This window comes from Podarcis filfolensis, assembly GCF_964270895.1.
Source record: "Podarcis filfolensis genome assembly, chromosome: 14".
NCBI lineage: Eukaryota > Metazoa > Chordata > Lepidosauria > Squamata > Lacertidae > Podarcis > Podarcis filfolensis.
In genome coordinates this window covers 17,283,105-17,305,203 of record NC_139616.1, presented here as the reverse complement: position 1 = coordinate 17,305,203, position 22,099 = coordinate 17,283,105, and the positions used below count along the sequence as shown (strand labels likewise).

Here is a 22,099-nt window from a genome sequence, read left to right as displayed (position 1 = left end):
TCCAGTGCTGTTTAAGCATATGTGTTCCTGTGGAATAATTGCATTTGATCTGAAATATGGCAGAGTGGCAAAGGATGAAAGGCTGTGCCCCCGCTCCCAATGGTTCCAGGTAGCATTTAGTGTTAGGGTGGCATCTTACATATTGCCAAAAAAAGAGAACAAGCAAGAGTGCTAATTTGCATAGAATTTGCACATGGTTGTATATATGTATGTATGCCCATTTTGGCATAATTTCTATATTTTAAATAGAAACAACAACAACATATCACACCAAAGCAGGGTGGTGGTGGTTGTGACTCAGTGACCCATGTGCCTGTCCAGTCTGTGGCCCAAGTGTTCTTTCTGCTATCCCTACAGTTCTTTTATCTTTAAATTGGACTTAGACCAGACATTCCTTCAGATGGAGGACGCTAAATACAGAACAGTCCTCTATAAAGTAGGACACAGCATTGGCCACCCTATTTAATACTTAAATATGCTAATATTATATGGACTTTTGTAATGTAGGGGTTGAGCTCTCACCTGCCATTCCTATTTGCAGTCCCCATACACCACCACTGTTGTTATTAGATGGCAACATAGCCAAGGGAGCTCCTAACAGTTTATGGCCTGAATTTTGTTTTAGTGCTTGGCGTGTACACTCCCTTTGTGCACAGATTTTAGGGGTCCCCCCCATTGTACTAGGTAGTGTGCAGAGAACCTAGGCATTTGCAAGTTGTGTAGACTTTGTTCTGAATATTCAGAGCAATCAGCAGTGATCCTGTGTACCATTCTCCTCACAGCATTTACTGGCCATCTGAAAAGAGCTATTTCAGTAGGTTGTAGTCAGCTTAGAAGCTGGTCTAAAGAAAGACAGTTGTATTACTTTTGCTTTTTTGGGGGGGATTTGCAAAACTAATTTGTGAAAAGTAAGTTAGTGCTGAAACAAAGCAGAGCAAAAGAAAACCCTAAGCCCTCTACTCCAAAATGTCTATTTAGACAGGATCTTTATTTGAGAGCTGGCTCTTTAGGCATGGCTTCACTCCCAGGGATGTGGTGGGCTGTAAGCAAGTGAGCCTGGGAGCTGGGCCTTTTCCCTTGCAGTGCTACAGCTCTGAAACACAAGGGTGTATTGAATGTAGCACAAAGATAGTCACCTAGCCATATACTGGAGAAGTGTTTTGCTCCAGAGGAGTGTTGTGCAAGAGAATGCATATGTAGGTAGCTGGTAACTCTGTTGCACAATAGATTGCACAATCTGTTTCCTCTGTCACACAACATTGCAACTCACATGTTCCCTAGCACAAGACCACTAGTGCTAGTCGTGGGCTGGGCTGGGCTGGAAAGTCTTGAATCCAAATCTTTCATCAGTCACAAATTAAACTAGCTCACATTATCATAGCTACTAAAAAACAATTTCACTCCATATTTCCATTACAAATGGGCTAAAAGTGGCTTTACAACAGGCACGCCATTCTCCCCAAATCTGTCTTGCAGATACCCCTACCATGGGGATAATGCTACGTCAGCTACCTTACAGGTCCATTGTAAGGATTACTGAGAGGTTGTCTGTGAAGTGCTTTGAACACTATCAGAAATGGAGTCCCAACATCTTGACTATCTTTCTTTCTCTCTTATTTTTAAAAACTTCATGGCTGAATAGATATGATCAGTTTTAATTTTCTTTTTTAAACGGGGTGAAAGTTGCATGATGGAAACATGTGGTACACACAGGCTCTTTACTCCAATTGTCATCCCTGTTCAAGGAAGGATGAGTGTGTGAACATCAGACAAAAAATAGTGGTTTGTGTATGTGCATGTGTACACTGCAGGAGTGGGGAGCCACTACCTCTCCAGATGTTGATAGACTGCAACTTCTGTCATCTCTTACCGTTGAGCTGGCGTCGAACAACATCTGGAAGGTACTAGGTCCCTTTCCCCTGGTGTACACTGTGGTCAGTTATGGCTCTGTCATATCAGTGGGCTGGTTAAAGCGTTGAACTATTACTAGGGAATCCCACAACCAAATCCCCATTTGGCCTTGAACGACTCACAGGGTGCCCTTGAGATATTCACTCACTCACTCATCCTAGCCTACTTCACAGGGCTGTTGTGAGAATAAAATGGGTTGGGGCTGGGAAAACCTTGCATGCTACCCTTTACTCCTTCAAGGAATGGTGGGATATCAATATAAATGCTAAACTCTCTGACCTGGTTTGCACAGAACGTTAACCACAGTTTAGTGTTACGGTGAGCTGCAGCAAACCTTGATCTTGCGCCCTCCTCCCTTCCACCTGCCTGTGAGGAGGAGATTGGAAGCTTCCTCTTTCATTTTAGATTAACCACAGTTTAGCATTACATCCAAACCCTAAACCGTGATAAATGGTAGGTGTGATTTGTTGAGAAACAACCCAGCATCTCAAACTATGGTTTGTAGTCTGCTTGTTTCTCAGCAACCATAGTTAACTGCAGTTTGTCAGGTTTGGATGACTCTGCAACCCCTATGAGCAAATATGACTCCTCTTAATGTCCATCTTCAGCCTTAGTTTATATTTTATCCATTTATTAAATTTGTATACTGCTCTTCATACGAAGATCTCAAGGCGGTTCACAGCATAAAAATGCAAGATAAAAACAGAAAACCTGAACTTGCTGAAACTTCCTCTCTTTCCATCAGGGTCCAGTTCATCTGGCTTTCATATCACTCCCATCTTCTTCTTCTTTTGTTTTCAAGTGGGAATGAGGTGTGTGTGTGTGTGTGTGTGTGTGTGTATATACAGTTACATGGGGGATTGTTTAAAAGAGCTTTGCCCCCATCCCATCCCACATGACCAGCCTCAGCTGCAGCTCCCTTCTTCTTAATCTGGAGATAAGTGCGATTATCCAGGGAAGGGCTGTTCTGAGCTTTTGTAACTGTGACAGGGGAGCTTTCGAGCTGCACTTTGCCGGCAGAGCGGAGCTTAAAGCCGGGGAATGAGATTCCAAGCATGGCTTTGCATCTCGTTGCCTGCCGGGAACATGAGCGCAGGGCAAAGATGGGAGTGGGGATGGGAGCTTTATTTGGACTTTGCTTATGAGGTGGAAAAAAGGAAGCAGGCGGGAAAGGCTGGGGGGACGGGGAATGATAACACACACACACACACACACACACACACACACACACAGACCCGCTTGCCTAGCTTTGCAGTGAAGAGACACACAGATGGTGTGCCCAGCCATCAGCATTCCTTTGGGACTGGGCCCAATGCTGTGTGGAAGTCGTTTTGTTGTGCTTATTTTTCAACGATGCTCTGTTGGGTTCCTGGGTAATTTGCCGCTGGCCTGCTTTTTGTTTTTTGCAATGGTGTTCTTTGATTCTACGTGCGCGCGCGCGCACACACACACAGATTTCTTCTATATCCCATCCTTCTTCCCAGACAAGAAGTGGCAGTTTAGCATCACAGCAAACCCTGCCTCATAGCAATCTTCACAACTGGTTGGGCATTGGGGCAATCCTTTGTTTTGGCTGGGGGGGAGGTTGTAGTCTCCGCCTGCCCCTCCAAATGCTGAGGTATCCGGTTAAAGTAGGGGTCAGCAGACTTTTTCAGCACGGGGCTGGTCAACTGTCCCTCAGACCTTGTGGGGGGCTGGACTATTTTTTGGGGGGGAAATGAATGAATTCCTATGCCCCACAAATAACCCAGAGATGCATTTTAAATAAAAGCACACATTCTACTCATGTAAAAACACGCTGATTCCCTGACTGTCCGCGGGCTGGATATAGAAGGCAGTTGGGCTGGATCCGGCCCCCGGGCCTTAGTTTGCCTACCCATGTGTTAAAGGGATCTGGGGGGGAGTGGCCATGTCCATGTGCCCTGGCAGGGCCAGGGCCGAAGGCACTCCCCCAGACGGCAGTCCCTGCAGGGGTTACCCTATTCAATATAAGTCTTAGGAACTCCCACCTGGATTGACCACACATCACTTCTGGTGGGCAGGCCAGAAGTATTTAGATTGCCCCATGCCCAAGCCAAACCTTTCATCTGCATTCAATAACGTTGTGGCCTGTTTTGACTCACGAGAGCTGGTGCAGCACCATAGTTGAAGGTGGACCCTCAGGCTTTGCCTCACATGCAAGCCAGCTAGCATCTTTAGAATCTTGAAATGCTTGGGACCTGGAGACCCTAAGGAGATGCTTCTCCCCCTACATGCTTCGATCATCACCTGAACCGCAGTGGTTGTTGTTGTTTAGTCGTGTCTGACTCTTCATGACCCCATGGACCAGAGCACACCAGGCACTCCTGTCTTCCACTGCCTCCCGCAGTTTGGTCAAACTCATGATGGTAGCTCCGAGAACACTGTCCAACCATCTCGTCCTCTGTTGTCCCCTTCTCCTTGTGCCCTCCATCTTTCCCAGCATCAGGGTCTTGAACCGCAGTGGAGGGTGTTCCATTAAGGCGAATGGGGTGCCACTCCACTAACCACAGTCTGCCTTCAGCCAGCCCCACCTGCCTCCCTTCTTACATATGAGTTACGCATTTATTTATCGTTAAATGACTATAATGCCCTTCCTCCCAAAGGAGTCCTGGGCAGCAAGCACCAAAATGTAAAAGCAATACAATTAAAAAGAAAACAGTTGTTTAAAAGATTGGGAAACCTCACCTTCATATGAATGGTGCATTCTTAGAATCATAGAGCTGGAAGGGACCACGAGGGTGATCTAGTCCACCGCCTGCAATGCAGGAATCTATTGTCCAAGGTGGGGCTCGAACCCACAGCCCTGAGATTAAGAGTCTCATGCTCTACTGACTGAGCTATCCCAGTATTACAAGCAAAATGGTCTTGAAACTGTTGGTTGCGTCAGACTGTGTTTTACTTGGAGCAGACTCGTTGAAATTAATGGACATGACTAATTTAAGAATATGGGAAGCTGCCTTATACTGGGACAGACCATTCACAGACACTGACTGGCAGCAGCTCTCTAGGGTTTCAGCCAGGGATCTACTTCAGCCTTACCTAGAGATGCCAGGTATTGAACGTGGGACCTTCTGTGTGGTGTAGTGGTTAAGAGCGGTAGACTCGTAATCTGGTGAACCGGGTTCGCTTCCCTTCTCCTCCACATGCAGCTGCTGGGTGACCTTGGGCCAGTCACACTTCTCTGAAGTCTCTCAGCCCCACTCACCTCACAGAGTGTTTGTTGTGGGGGAGGAAGGGAAAGGAGAATGTTAGCCGCTTTGAGACTCCTTCGGGTAGTGATAAAGCGGGATATCAAATCCAAACTCCTCCCGTTGTTGTTGTTGTTGTTGTTGTTGTTGTTGTTGTTGTTGTTGTTGTTGTACTTCTTCTTTTTCTTCTTCTTCTTCTTCTTCTTCTTCTTCTTCTTCTTCTTCTTCTTCTTCTTCTTCATGTTTTAATGTTGTATTTAATGTTGTTTTTTAAGTTGTATTCCAATCAACTTGTTTTTATTATTGGTTGTTAGCCGCCCTGAGCCCGGCCTTGGCTGGGGAGGGCGGGGTATAAATAAAATTATTTCTTCTTCTTCTTCTTCTTCTTCTTCTACTACTACTACTACTTCTTCACACTGAGCTATGGCCCTTGCATAGGTTCGTTAATCTCAGTGCAACTACTCTGAGTAAAATTTAGTTGGCAGCAACCCCTAACCTGAATGGAAGACTTCACAATTCAGTACTTCATATTTTAGGGTAGAACTAGATGTTGTTACACAGGGTTGCCATTTCCCTCCTCCCCTTTCTTTCCTCTTGTAACATCTCCTACCAATTCAATTCATGACATGATGTCATCGCACGATGCACTTTCACCTGTCAAGGAGAACCCATAATGGGCATTGTGTTATACTGGACATCAACCAGGAAGAGGAGGGTAGGGAAGAGAACTGGAGCAGCAGGAGCAGCTCTCCATCTTCCAGCCTTGGCCACTAGTGCCACGGATTCACTAGCAGTTGCCTAGCATGTTGGCAAGTTCATGATTAAGAACAGGAGTGGGGGGACTTTTTCATCCTTAGGGCCACATGCCCTGATGGGCAACGTTCCAGGGGCCACATGCCAGTCATGGGTGGAGCAACAAATGCACATGTTACCTTCATATAAGTAGATGAGTTTCCTCTCTCTCTCTCTCCTGCAAAGCAGGATCAGTGATGGCAGAGTTTGTCAGGCCAGATAAAGAGGACACAAGGGCCACATTTGCCATTGGCTGCGAAGTTCCCCGGTCCTGATTGGGAACATCCAATATTTCCTTGCAAGTTCATCATTATTAAAGGGCTTTGCATTTGCAAATATAAAGGAAGTTAAGCTGTGGATGGATAGATTTTGTGTGTGTGTTTTCCCTTGCTCCGAGGCAGCTCCAGAGGCTAGAGGAGAGAGCCATTCTATGCTAATCAGCACAAAGCAGCTGCTCTCTGAAAGTGGGGAAAGGGGTCGCTTTCTTTAATTCAAAGCGTATGCTGTCAATTTGAGCTTCACCTTGTAATCTTCCAAGCTGGAATTTGGCCAGTGGATTTGCATCAAGCAACCGATGGGTGGTGGTGGCAGCGGCGGCAGCTTGCCCTTACCCTGCTTTGAAAAGCTGGCAAGCAACACTTCCAAATAGGTGGGCAGCGGATCAGAACGGGCTCTGCTGGCTTCCTCCCTGCTACTTTCTGGACAGAATCCCCTCCCATGGTGCTCCGAATTGGGCAGCAGGTTGCAGTCTCTTTCTCTCTCTTGATGGATTTCATTTCTCAAGATTTTGCAGAATATTATTATTATTATTATTATTATTATTATTATTATTATTATTGGATTCCTGCCTGGTTACACACACACACACACACACACACACTGGCTTGCATGCAAGAAAGAAATGAAACCTAAAAAACAAAGTAAGTTGACAAGCACAAAACCAACAGCAATTAAAGACAAGCAACCATTTTAAAAGCAGCAGAATTCACAATTAGTCATTTTAAACTCTGGACTTACGGGTCTATTTTTGTCTCGCCCTCCTTTTTAGTTTAAATGGCTACCGGTTGTATCCAACCTTAGTCTCGCTCACTGAAATTAATTAATAAACACAGTTAACTTAGATCTGTTTAAGTGGATCTACTACATGGTTAGAGACAGATCAATATTTATTACCTCACTTCAGCAAGACCTGATGTGTTTTGGGGCTCCTGTTGAGTGTTGCCCCAGACATCTGCCCCAAAGTCCTGCCCCAATGGCACCACTGCACACAATAAAATATTGAGAGGCCAGTGGTTTCATGCTCCTTCCATCTTCTGGTTCAAATTTCTCTTGTTAGCCTTAACCAGCAAACTCATTCATTGCCCAAGTAGTCCATGCAGAAGTTGAGTTTAGTGGGATTGCGTAAGAAAATAAGAATTGTGTAGCTGGGTGAAACCAAGCCCCAGGTTGCCCACTGCTATGTCTTCCAAGAACAGCCAGCCAAATGCCCCTAAGAAGCTCTCATAGTCTTGGAGATTGCCATTAGCAGCCCATGAATGCATCTAGCTATACAAGCCTGGGCACTCCTTGGTTACTGTTCCCTTGATGCAGGGCAGATGAATGTGTGAATGGGAGTTTGGAAAGCATTGTTCAAAGGCAACAGAAAAGTTACACTGGTTGTGTTGTATCTGTGTTGTTCCATTTAGAATATTTGTTTGACAATGCAGTCATTGTGTGATGAGCAAGCTTATGCTTTAATCTAGAAGTGGGGGATGACAAAATACTGCTTCAAAATCCCACAAGCCCCTTTGATGTAATCAATAAACAGTGGGAGGACAGAAGAGGTTATGAGATTAACCCCACCCAATGGACTAGAATGTGGTCTAAACCTCCCTTTAAATTCATATCAGCAAAAAGGAAAGAACTCGCCCTAAAACTCATTTAAAGATGGTACCTAACACCAAGGAAACTAGCACTAATACGCCCAAGAACCTCACCAAAATGCTGGAAAGGATGCACATCCACAGGCACATACCTCCATGTGTGGTGGGAATGCCCCAAAATCCAACTCTTCTGGACAGCAATCATACAAGAAATATGCAAAATAACAAAACAAGTATTAGAAGTCACCCCGGAACTGGCCCTACTAAACATCTTCCAAGACAATAATGTCCACTCACATCATTAAGGACTCATAATCTACCTACTCTCAGCAGCCAGAAACATCATAGCCAGACACTGGAGAGACTTGTCAGGAGTAAGTCTGGGCCAATGGTATCAAATAGTATGCGAAACAGCCTTATTAGAAAAACTAACCAATAAACTGAAAATGACACAGGGACAAATAGAAGAAGATGCCTTCACCCCGGTATGGCTCCGTTTTATCACATACATAGTCCAACAAGATGATAAAAAATCTGCCAACAGCTTACAAATCAATCTGGCTAATCTGATTAAAACACACACTCACACCCACACCCCTCTCACACACAACAACAAAGCTCACTACAGCCACCCAAAGACGACTAATAACACTCTAGGCCACCACCACCCCATCTTCTCTCACCACGAAGGAAACACAATGAGCGAATAATAAGAGAACCCATACAAGTTATGCTGACACATAATCCCACACATACACTAAGTAGAAGAATAGAAGCATAACCACCTGACCTCACTCCACTCATCATCCCCTCTCTTTCCCCCCAACCTAATATTGTATATAATACTAATGTCTCACAACAAATGAAACTATATTGTAGAAATCACAATTTGAAAAAAGAGACAACACACCTGTTTTTGTTCAATAAGTAATCATATATATATATAGATATATAGATATATAGATATATAGATATATAGATATATAGATATATAGATATATAGATATATAGATATATAGATATATAGATATATATAGATATATATAGATATATAGATATATAGATATATAGATGATGATGATGACTATGGACCTCCAGGCTTCTCTGTCCAGCCCTCAGAGCTCTCCCCATGCCACGCCCCTCTCTGGACTTGTTTCACAATCTCCTCGAGTGTTTCTGCCTGCTTGGAATGTGTCTTTGAACGCCGGCAATGCATCTTGCTCGACTGTGCGGATGTCAGAGCAGGATCTGTGAGTGTTCATAGAAACCAGCCTATTGTACAATGTAAAATGTACACCCACTTTTGCGTCTGATGCCACCCATCACTAGCACATTGGCCCTGGAAAGTTGCCCGCAAGGAAATGTGTCCCTCGGGCTGAAGAGTCTCCCACTTGTTCCTGCTTTTAGTTCATCTGGTCTCAGGGCCGGCCCTACTATTAGGGTCTTGGGCAGAGGATGCTGGAGGGCGGGGAGTCATGGTCAAGTGATGGAAGACAACCTGCTCTGCCCCGCTTAAGCTAGTCAGGTTCCCTCTGCGCTATGATTTTAACCTCGACCCTACCCACCTCACCTGCAATATGAAGATTACACATAGTACTGGTCTACTGTACAGGACTGAGAAGTGCTCTGGGCACTAGAGTTGTGCTATGTCATTCCTTTGTGTGTGTTTTTGCTGTGAGTTGCCCAGGATGTGACGGGTTAATATGTGGCCCCTTTCCCAGCTTCTTCCCTCCATGCTGCTACCGCCACCACCATCACTGTCTCACCTCCTCCTTCCTCTGTATGCAGCAGGCAAGCCTTCAGCCTGGGTTCCTGCCCTGAGCTGTGTTGCTAGGGAGCCGCCAGCCTAGGCTGAGCTATGCAAGGGAACAGCCTGGCCTGTCAAAGTGTCTGAGATAAACCATAGGCCAGACTCTCTACAGCTGGGCTCAGGCATGCCTCAGCTCTTGTCTGGGGCCTGGGAATGGCCTGGGTCTGTGAGGTTCAAGGGCAAACTTGCTATTCATTAGTTGGGGGTCCTTGACATTCCCACTCTGTCTCTCTCTCTTTCTCTCTGTCTCCTCTTTCCCTTATTGCAGTGTTTGTGTGTTTTCTCTTCCCTCCCCCTCCCCAACTCCTATCCTCCTTTTGATGCATTCCTGGGTGCCACTGCTGAAGCTACTCCCCCCTTCTCTGTAACCCCCCCAGTCCTCTCCCATGCATAGCCCTCCCCAGGAGACAAGGGAGGGATGGAGAACAATGGTCCAAGTGAGCCTATTCAGAGGAGGAGGCCCTGACGGACTTGGCTGTCTACCTCCTTTGCCTGCCTGTGTCCCTTGAAGTTTGCTCTCCACGCCCCATATTTGTGGCTTCTCATCTGAACCCCCTTCCTGTTTTTGCGAGTGCATCTGCAGGGGAGAGATTAGGGGGCTCAATTGACTTTGGATTTCAGATCATTGATGTCCTTATTATCTTGATATTTGCAGGAAATTGTAATTTGAGATAAGGAAATGTCAGCTGCGTGTTCTCTCCCCCCTCCACCCTTTTCCTCTGTCTGCAAAGAACCCCCCACCCCACAAAGCACGGGCAAAGTTCTTGCTTAAAGAAAAATGTAAATGATTGCCTTAAGAGGAGCTTCAACTCAGTGCAAGTGAAAGAGCTGGCAAAAATCTTGTGTGTGTACACACACACACAGCTCCAGTAACCACAGGAAAAACATGCTGCGTAGGCAGAACTCTGAAGCTCCCCTACTTTCCGTCTCTGAATGGAATATTTCTTACCTTTTTAGCATCTGAGTCTCCCTGTAATTATCCAAGACAAACAGCATGTGCAATTGGTTTAAAATGATATTTTCCCCCCACCCCAGGCCCCTGGAGCAGAATGGAGGTGTAATTGTGCTAAGGAGTTAGCAGGGGGAGAATATGGCTTCCCCCCCCTTTTTGGTCACGTTTTGAGTTGGAGGTCTTCAGCCAGGGAAAGGGTATGAAAAGCCTTGATTTGCATAAATAGCATGTGTCTCTACAAAAGAGAGAGAGGGGTGGGAGCAAGAAGAGAAGAAAGAAAGATATCAGGGGCTTGCAAAATTCAATTGAGACTAGAGAGGGAGGGGGGCAGAAAGGAGGGTGGAAAAAATTGACAGTGAAAGGGGTTTTGCTAAGTAATACCCTGGCGAGATTAAATTGTCCAGAAAGTTTCTCCCCGTGTGCTGATGAAATGGTTGATGGGGTGAGGCGAAGGAGGAGGGACGGAATCCCTCCTTTCCAAAGGGCATGAATAGAAAATTTGGCAAAGGGAAGGAATCCGATTAAGCAGAAAAATCCCTGACATTTTATTTATGATGAATGTGTGTGCGTGCACCTTTTGGTCAAAACCTCACACTTCCAGTTTGGTGTGGTGTTGCTCTCCAAGTCCCAACAGAACCACCAGCTTTCTCAGTGGCTGTGTAACAACAACAGCCCTTTGACGAACGGGAGCAGAATTTGTTCAGGGCCTCGGAACAGAGGCAATGGGTGAGTTATTGCAGTGATTTACTCCAAAGCAAACGGCAGGTTTATCTGAACACACCCATCCCATCTCAGATAGATTATCCTTGGGCAAAGGTGGAGATTGCACCTGTGTTTTGACACTGTTGCAGGGTGATCACCTTCGGTTGGATAATTGTGGTTTCGGCATCTCCCCAGCCCTAGTCAACCATCATGAAAACATGGAATAAAACACACACCCAGCATTCTTATTTTTTGCAAGGGACCTTGGGCTGCCTTTGCGAAAGCAGAAATTAAAAGAGAGCAGGGTCTCCCTATTGAGTCGCTAGTCTCGCCTTTATTTATCCGAGGTGCAAATGTGCAAACTTTGGGATAGCAGATGGCAGAGCCTCTTCTCCCACGGACGGGGTTGGTGCCTGGGTGCCTGTGTGTCTCCTGCCAATTAGTGGCTCCCTCTCTTTGATTTACACAGTAGAGGAACCCCCCACACTCCTTGCTTGCGAGGCAGAGAAGGAGCAGGTGCTCCTCTCATCAATTTGGCATTGGTTCACTCTGCCGACATCGCTTGAACCCTGGGATGGGAACTCCAGAGCAGCTGCTCCTCTGGCAGGCTGCTGCAGAATCAGCTTTACCTGGTTATTGCATCCTGTGCTAAGAGCTGGTGTGACAGTTTTATCATAGAGGCTGCTTCATTGGGGCAAGTGGGGTGCTGCCCCATCAACCTCACTTGTGCCCTCAGCCAACCCCTCACCTTGGCTGCCTTCTTACTTACACCTAGTCCAGGGGTGGCACTGCCTGTCAGCTTCCTCCACCTTAGTCTCAGTGTTGTTCTTGTAGAACTCAGCAGGAAAGAGGGTGGGGACAAGACTAGAATACCTGTCATTGGCTCTCTGGCGCCACCTACTGTTAGCCTCCCTGCCTTCTGCCCTACCATTCTCAACCAGCACCAGCCACCACTGGATTTATGGCTTCTCTCAAGGAACCCTAGGGATTGTAGTGATGAGCATGCTTGGGAATTCTCCCTTGGTTATCTCTAGCCACCCGCTTAGAAACCACAGTAACCTGGAGGCAGGGGGTCTTAAACCAGTTTGTGTCTGTAGTATGTATAAATCTGCCCTTGCATCGATTTGAGCTCCAAGGCAAAACCAGCACAATTCCGCCCCCCCATACAGTAGACCGATATGAGTAGCTTATTTTCAAGGACAGAATACTCAGAGCTCACTCAGAGATCCCGTGGCAGCATATGAGGCTTATTTTATCAAAGTACTGGACTGATCTTCTTCACCTTTAAAGCTTTATTGTGAAAAAATGTATACAAAAGGCCAAAAGGGGATCTACAGCTGTCACCTGTGTGCTATTATCCATATTCTAACAATTTTAGGAACTGGGAGATCAACTGATGACTTAGGGGATATTGTTGTAGACTCATGTTTATATATACATGTTTATTTCACATGCAGTTTTGGTTGTCTGCTCATAAATCATTTTTGTACAATTTTCATTGGATCTGAGTTCCTTTGACATTGTCTGTCTTCTTTTGCATAATTGGAAACCCTCTCATTTGTTTTGGTTGGGTAGGAATCAAACATTCCTTTTTAATCGGGTCTTTGCCTTTTAACTATGGTTTTTTTTGCATGGGTGGGATGTTTTAATGTTGGGGTTTTTAAAATCTATGTATGTGGTTGCTTTTTGCTTAAAATATTGTAAGTTGCTTTGAGGTGCCATAGCTAAAACAACAACTAATAAAGATAACAATAACAATAATAGCAATAATCTACATTGAAAAATTTGCCATGGCCTAGAGTGATCTGGGCAATTTATTGTGTTGATTTGTGGTTTCAGAAGAAGCTATTTGAATCAAATTATTTTCTTGTTTTTATAGATTATTAAGATGGGGAATTTCAAGAACTTGGAAAACGCTGATTTTTTGGTCACGTTTACTACGGATGAAGGCATGTCTGCTTTTCCTGTTTCACATGGACCTGATTTTCAAACCATCTTTCTTCAGGATACCCTACACAGCAAGAACTTTCTTGGGACTCTAGGCTTTGAATTTTTGGATTGTCTAATGAGACAGGGGAACTGGGCCAGAAAAGCCCGTCTCTGGACATGGAAATGGGACTGTGTTGGGTCTCCATCTTTCTAGGGTCTGCCATGCTTTGCTGATTTGGATCACACATGGAAACCAAGAGCAGCTCTGTACAGCTAGCTGCTGAAGGAGGAGGAGGAAAACAACCATGGCAAAGAAGCCATGAGAACTTTCTTATCTGTAGTCATTGATGTCATTAAGAGGGATGTGATATCATTGATATGGCTTGTGACTCAATGGAGATAGACAGCTGGGGGACCTGAGCTGATTGTGAGGGGCTGATTTCACCTAGGATCACTTAACCTTTTTGGCACAGGAATCAGAAAATGACCGGGCTAGTAGCTTTTCAAAATTATACCTATCATTTTCCACTTTGACTTGGCTACACCATATTGAGTGTATTCTTGGGTGCAAACTCAGGCGACACATGACACTATGCAGGCCTGTTAAACATCAGTGTAGCTTCTGAAGTGTGTACTATTTCACCAAAGAGTTCTGCCATGGCTCCAGATTTCAAGGGAACATCATTGATTGGGGAAGTTTGCCTGCTGTTCCTGATCTTAACTCAGGAACCTAGGATTCCCTAGGACCTAGGACTGGGTCTCACACCTGTCTGCAAGAGTGCTGCAGTACTCAACATGAATTGCAGCTTCTGGGTCAAGCACAAGGGAAGCCCCACATAGAGAGCATTGCAACTAATCCAGTTTTGATGTTTTGGTTGGGCTCCACAACATGACAACACATGGTAACAACATTGCAGGTATGGTCTGAAGGTAGAGTCTGGGTCTGGTCTGTGCCTAAATGGGTGACTTCCTGGGAACAATATAGAGTCTGTGATGGAAGAAAAGCAGGCTATAAATTTAAGAAATCTAATAATATTTTATCACAAATTATGCATGTACAAATTCATTTCGTCTCACGTGTGTACATTTCTAAACCTATTTTAGCCTAAAGTATCTGTTTCTAATGCATGGTTGAGGGGGAGGCAAGCCAAGAACAGTCTCTCAGAATTTGGAGAATCCAAAATTTGGAAGATAATTAAGGTCCAATTCTCCACATTAAGTCTAGGAAGCGCGGATCAGTTCTTTTAGCTTCAGAATTGACAAAACAAATTCCTCAGGCATCTCTAGTGCAGAACAGTAGGTCACTGCAGTTTAATTTTAATGCAAAGGACAATGACAGTGTGGTGTAGCTGTTGGAGTGTTGGATTAGGAATGGGAAGACTAGGGTTCAAATCACTGTGTGATTTTGGGCTTTTTCATCCGAACCTACCTCACAGGGTTGTTGTGAGGACAATAGGAGGGGAAGTATGCATACCATTCAGTGGGTCTTGATTCTGAGTAGATGGTATAGGGTTGCATGATAAGTCCCATGTCATTTAATGCTGCCTTGTCTATGTGCTCCATTTGACATCTGAGGTGCTGGCTAGGATTGCAGTGGTTTGCTTTGAAAATAACATGTTTCCCTGTATTATATATTGTATTTTATCAATGTAAACTGCCACATGTGTAACTGATTAATTGGGTGGTCATGTGAAAAAGAGAGTGGTGCTCCTGTACCTTTATTAGTTGATTCCAGCAGGTGTGGGTTCTTGTCATGCTCCTATTAAAGGTGCAAGAGCCCATTCCTCCCGCACTGCTCCTGGCTGCCCTATACTGATCTTGTATGGCATAGCAGGTAACAACACAATTTTCTTTTTTAAATGGAGCTTACTTCCAGGTAGGTGGGTACAGGATGCACTGGAAACAATGGGAGTGTACTTCTGAGTACACTTGTGTAGGATTGCATTGTGAGCTATGAACCAGAAGGGTCCCCAAGCTTCTGCTATGAACCTTACAGAAGTCACTCACAGTCTCACCCTCTGATCCCTTTTGCAATGTGGGGATTGCATGAGACTTACCTTAGGGCATCCATTTCCAACCTTGTGCCCTCCCAGCTGTGTTGGACTGCAACTCCCATTGGCCCCAGCCAGGGCAGCTGTTCTCTGGTTGGGAGTGATGAGAGTTGTAGACCATAAGAACTGGTTGAAGAAGTCTGACATACGGGATGGTTGGACTACAATTCCCATCACCCCTGACCATGGGTCCTGTTAGCTAGGGATGATGGGAGTTGTAGTCCCAAAACAGCTGGAGGGCCGAGTTTGGGGATGCCTGGATTACAGCAAATGTGAAGCATTTCCAACACTCTATAAATGCTGAAGTATGAAATGCTAGAGTTGCAATCCTGTATCCACTTAGCTGGAGGCAATGTGAGCAGATATGTATAGGACTGTGTCGTCATTGGCCAGATCTGTGCTGGGTTGATTTCAAATCTTGTCATTTGGATATGTTTCTCTTTTCCAACATGCTTTTGATGTTTCTGCCATTTAGAGTCTAATTTTGACTTGGTTCCCTATTGGCTATGAATTCTGTGGTTTATTGCTGCCTTGCCCCTTATTGTGATGTGTTTTTATATTTCATTGTTGGGGGGTTGTTGTTGTTGTTTTTTGCATTGTTTATGACTGCCATTAGCACAAAAACAAAACCCAATACCTGTCTGTAATCCAATTCCTTATTATTATTATTATTTATTAAAGTTCAATCATTGTGACAATAAATCATTTTGATGGTTTCACAAACAATCTCTCTGCGTGTTTTTGCTGTGGCTGAACAGGGTAGATGCAATGCAGATGTTCACATTTTTTGATGCCCTTGGTAGCCAGCCATTATATTTGGTTGCCACCCAGTTAGGATGGTATTTTAGAGAGGAGTCCACTTCCCCTTCAGAATAACCAGGCCTCCTGTCCCCCAACAAAAAGGCTGGCAAAGGCAATTCTTTGTAAACATACATGTAGAATCAAAATAGCAATAATCTTAATTTTCATATATATGTTTATGCACAGGCATAGCTGGGGGGGGGGGCGGGGCAGCTGCCCCCTATATCAAGTAAATACATAAAGACACTTAACTGAAAGTAGAAATTGCAGAAATATTTTGACAGATTTTTCTGAGCACTTGGGGGTCAAAAGAAAGCAATTTGAAACAGTTATTGTTGAGACATTTCATTTCGAATCTGCTAGACAGAGCCAGACAGAGAATGATGACAGGTGGGTGTTCTCTTTCCCCCCATAAATCCTGGCTGTGCCCATGATCTGAAGAGTCCCCTGTAAAATCACTAAGTTCACTGTCTGGAACATAAGAAGAGTTTGCTGGGCCAGGCCAACGGCCCATCTAGTCCAGCATCCTGTTCTCACAGTGGCCAACCAGATGCCTCTGGGAAGCCCACAAACAGGATTCAAGCACGAGAACTATTTCCCACCCTGTGGCTTCCAGAAACTGGCATTCAGAAGCCTTGCTGTCTCCCAATGGTGGAAGCAGAGCATAACCATCACGCCCAGCGGCGATGATCTGAAATTAAGGTAAAGGTAAAGGGACCCCTGACCATTAGGTCCAGTCGTGGCTGACTCGGGGGTTGCGGCGCTCATCTCGCTTTATTGGCCGAGGGAGCTTCCGGGTCATGTGGCCAGCATGACTAAGCCACTTCTGGCAAACCAGAGCAGCGCACAGAAACACCATTTACCTTCCCGCCGGAGCGATACCTATTTATCTACTTGCACTTTGACGTGCTTTCGAACTGCTAGCTGGGCAGGAGCAGGGACCGAGCAACGGGAGCTCACCCCGTCGCGGGGATTTGAACTGCCGACATTCTGATCGGCAAGTCCTAGGCTCTGTGGTTTAACCCACAGTGCCACCCGTGTCCCTTGATCTGAAATTACCTGCTAGCAAACCTGCCTCTTGTCTGAGTCTTTGGGCAGCAGCAACAGAAGACTCTAGAAAGGGGAGAGGCAGTTTCTCAGTCGTGCTAAGCTTTGGATGTACAGTGGTACCTTGGTTTACATACGCTTCAGGGTACAGACGCTTCACGTTACAGACTCCGCTAACCCAGAAATAGTACTTCGGGTTAAGAACTTTGCTTCAGGATGAGAACAGAAATTGTGCACCGGCGGCACGGCAGCAGCGGAAGGCCCCATTAGGTAAAGTGGTGCTTCAGGATAAGAACAGTTTCAGGTTAAGAACGGACCTCTGGAATGAATTAAGTTCTTAACCCGAGGTACCACTGTATTCAGAATTGGGGTGGGAGATTCTTGGTGTTCCCAGATGACTCGAAAGCCCAGTGCAACATGACACTAGTCCCTCCTACTGACTTCTGCGCTTGTGCCAGGGAACTTGGCAGCAAAATAAAAAAAAAACCCTTGCCACTCTAGGATGGTCACCCGGTCCTGGCAAGCAGGCAGTTGACTGAGAAGAGATTTATGCTCACTGCTGACAGCCTGGCAACTGCATTTGTGGACCCCTGATGTCTGTGTTGTCTCTCTGTGTGTCTGTCTGCATTTTATATGTCAGGGTTAATGTGAGTTGAATGGCGAATGTGCATAAATACTGGCCATTGTCCACGTTCACCACAAGGGATGGAGAATCTGCACATATTAACAGCCTGAATAGGGAGCTGGGTATACACTGTCTGGCCGATATGCAAGTGAGGTTGAGGGATGTGGGGGTCTTAGACCTTGCCTGGGAAAGCTGTATCATGCCCAAGAGGACAATATCGACCATGACCATGTAATCTAGGAAATAACCAGCTCACACTCTCAAGGTGGGCTTAATCCACAGCATCCTTTGGGGTGTCTGCACAGCAGCCACCCAACAGGGGAAATATCTGGCTTCTTCTGTCCCCTTGTGCACATTTTCCCGTGATAGAATAGGGTGGGAATAGAGCCAGAATTTATGTGTGTTCTCCGATTAACTACAACTCTGTAGGTTTATGTCGCTCAATGGAAAGCTAGAAGGTTTCGCCATACAAAACCCACAAAGGCAAGGAAAAATCACACACAGGCAACCAAGGAATGGCTGGTTGATCGTGACCTGGGATGAGCGCCACGGAAATTCATGCGATGAATGTATAATCTGATGGTGATCCGGACACCTATGGAACTCAGAACGCTCATCCTCTCGGGGTTCTTCTCTTCCCAATCCATCACGACACCAGGATGGTGCTGGTGATTCTTTCCCACCCAGAGCTCCCCAAATGAACAAAGGAGGTGGGATAAAGAATGACCATATTGTTCTCTGGGAAGCACATGCAGGCAGATCCCCTGCAAGGCCAAGTTCAAGGCTAGTATTGAGAGGGTGGTGTGTGTGTGCAAGAGAGAGAGAGAGAAGGTGGGAATGGCATGCTAATTTCCACTGCAAAGATGCAAGGCTAGGAAATCTGCATGAGGTGATTATTCACTGCTGCCACCAGGCCCTCCTACAGGCTGGTTTGGTTCCCTTCCCCCCAAATAGCACATTAAAGAGAAACAATGGGGGCTGATTGCCTTCTGCTTAAAGGGGGATGGGTGGAAAGAGGGGGAAGGTTCTCCCTCTGCACACCTCAGAGAGGGAGAGAGGGAGAGAGAAATGACAGCTCAGATGGATGGATTGATAGATAAGACAGATGTATTATTATATAGCAGATCTCTATCAGACAGCATCAAAGAGTGTTGATGGTATATCATATCAGTCTAATATCGGTCATTGTTGCTGTCAGTTACACAGTACTTGTCAGATCTCCAGAATCCCATCACTGGATCTCTAATCTCTGTTTAATTATTATTATTATTTCATAACTCCACAGCATTTTTTGAAGTGCACTTTGCAATTTGTCTCAAACAGTCACACTTGCAAGATAAGTTTGGCCCGACTGGCAAGTAAGTTGAGTCCTGTTTGGGGGACGTCATAAAAGCCAGTTGTGGTTTGACCCTAGAGTGGTCATTTCTCTTTTTCCCTGTTTATGAAATTTCATTGTTGCTATCCCTTAGGAATTGGGCGTGGAGTGATCTTTGCACAAAACAGACCACGGCCCTGTGTGAATCTTATGAACAGTGCCATCATAAAAGAACATTTAAGCCCACTGAAATAAATTGGTTCTTAGGCCCGATCTGCACTACACATTTAAGGCAATATCATAGCACTTTGAAAAGTCATGTCTTACCCCAAAGAATTCTGGGAAACTTTCTACTCTCACCATGCATAAATTTGTACACCTTAATCACTTGTTTGCCTTTTATCGAAAAAGCCCCAAATCTTGTAACTTTTCCTCATAGGGAAGTTTCTACAAACCCTTGATCTGTTCTTCTTTCACACTCTAGTCTCATCCGACCTATCATTCACAGGAATTGCAGTCTCTTGGGTTTGTTTTTTTAAAAAAATATTTATTTATTGCATTTATTGCATCTCCAAAGAGATCAAGGTGGCATACTCTGTCCCCTTCCTTTAATCCCTGCAGTAATTCTATGAGGTGGGTAAGGCTAAGAGACAATGACTGGTCCAAGGTCACCCAGTGAGCTTCATGGCTGGGTGGACATTTGAACCCTGGTCTCCTAGGACATAGTCTGCCACTGTAACCACTACACAACACTGCCCCACACACTCCTTGTTCACTTATATGTTATTTAGTAAGGCGGTATTTTGTGGATATTTAATGAATCCGCTAGCTTCACAGGACTCAATGCAGCATCTGTCAAATGAAGTCTGAAGGCAGGTGTGCAGTTAATTAATTTATTAAAAAATTCATTTCACATTCAAAAAAGAAATATAACGATGCAAAACAATGGGACAAGGTTTGAAAAGCATATATGCTTTTGCCCGCATTTATATAACTAAATACCAAATAATACACTCAGGCTGCAATCGTAGATGCACTTACCTTGGTATTACGTCTCATAGAGCTCAGTTGGACTTACTTCGGAGTAGGCATGCATAGGATGGCACTGTAATATAAATATGTAACATCCATAGAGGTATGTACCTTGTTTTGCCAAAACTCAATAAAAGGTTTTCATCCCGACGACAACAACGCCAAATCTGTCATTTTGTATGAGCTCCTTTTCTTCTTCTGATATAATTGCTTACCTTAAACATAACTGTGTAATTATACCTTTTATTTCTCCATTCCTCAAGAGTAGGAATTGATGTTGTTTTCCATTTAATAGCAGAGTAAATTCTTGGTGTTGCTAACATATACATAATCATTTCATGATATGTATATTCTTTTAATAACAATACAAATAATAAGAGATCCTTCTTAAGTTTTACATGTGTTATCAGGGCTATCCTCTTTCTTTCTTTCTTTCTTTCTTTCTTTCTTTCTTTCTTTCTTTCTTTTTTGAAAAATATGCCCTTACTTGTTCACAATCCCACCACACAGACAAGCATTTATTTACATATTCTTTCAGAGATTTCGGGAGAGGTAGAAATCTGTCACAGAAAAACAACAACATAGAGTCTTGTGGCATCTTAACAACTAACTGGTTTATCATGGCATAAGCTTTTGGATTCTAGACCACGAAGGCTTATGGCGCGATTAATTTGTTAGTGTTTAAAGCGCCACAAGGGTATCACAATTAGAGAGAGAGAGCATGCAATGCTTTCAGCACTTGAGTGGAGGACAGCTCCATTGAAAACAGAAACTTTAAACCTGATATTAAGCCAAGGTTAATTAGCAATGATAAATAGGCTTGCACTTGCAGCTCTAGTCTCTGTTTTACAGAATTTTATTTATTTAAGGGATTTGCTTATCCCACTCTTCAGTCAAAAAAGGCTCCCAGAGAAGCTTATAAACCCTTAAAAAGAAAAAGGGGAAAGAGAAGGGGGAAAATAATAGACACAATCTAAAAAGGCATGACATGAAAGGAAAATGGGTTGGGAGGGAGGAGGAAACAAGCAAACATGTCTAGTTCTCACAGACAACCAAGTCCCCTTCCCAGGTTACTCCTCTGAAGGGGATGCCATATGGTTACTGAGAAATGGTTTTGCTTATGGGTTTCACAACCAGCTTCAGGTCAGGCATATTCCACCAATGTATACGTGCAGGGGTCAGCAAACTTTTTCAGCAGGGTGCCAGTCCACTGTCCCTCAGACCTTGTGGTGGGCCGGACTATATTTTGAAGGGGGAAAAATGAACGAATTCCTATGCCCCACAAATAGCCCAGAGATGCATTTTAAATAAAAGGACACATTCTACTCATGTAAAAACACGCTGATTCCCAGACCATCTGTGGGCCAGATTTAGAAGGTGATTGGGCCAGATCTGGCCCCCGGGTCTTAGTTTGCCTACCCATATGTTAGTGTGATTGCTTTCAACAAAGGAGCCAATGCAGCTGGGAAAACAGGTACCCTGATCCTGGAAGTCAGTGTGTGAGTTGCTGTAAAGGCTTTCCACCTGCAGATTTATTTATTTTTTAAAGCTGTAAACAGCTTAGAAGCCATTTTGGCATGTAAGAAATATATAAATTAATAAATAATATCAGTACCTTAAACAATATCAAAGTACAGGGCAATTCACAGAGTAAGATAAATGGGGAGAAATGGGTAGCAGTGGTAAAGTCCCTTTCCCCTCAAGAACTGTAAGGGAGGAGGAGGGATGTGGAGAAGAGGAAGCGAGAAAGCCAAATACAGTGGTACCTCGGGCTACATACACTTCAGGTTACTTACGCTTCAGGTTACAGACTCCGCTAACCCAGAAATAGTACCTCGGGTTAAGAACTTTGCTTCAGGATGAGAACAGAAATCGGGCTCCAGTGGTGCGGCAGCAGCGGGAGGCCCCATTAGCTTCAGGTTAAGAACAGTTTCAGGTTAAGAACGGACCTCCGGAACGAATTAAGTACTCAACCCGAGGTACCACTGTATAACAAGGGATGGATCCAACATTGGAATTAGTGATCTTTGGCTTCTGTTTAGCCCAGGGCAGGGATGAAAG

At 44.7% G+C, this 22,099-nt stretch overlaps 1 long non-coding RNA gene across 1 annotated transcript in view; it reads left to right on the top strand.

Annotated features, from left to right (window-relative positions):
- LOC310749748 overlaps positions 1-15,904 on the top strand; it is a 94,645-nt gene extending 78,741 nt beyond the window's left edge. The window contains exon 5 of the long non-coding RNA XR_014541710.1: positions 13,118-15,904. This is a non-coding gene — a long non-coding RNA (uncharacterized lncRNA). The remainder of the gene's footprint in view (positions 1-13,117) is intronic.
- The last annotated feature ends 6,195 nt before the right edge of the window (positions 15,905-22,099 follow it).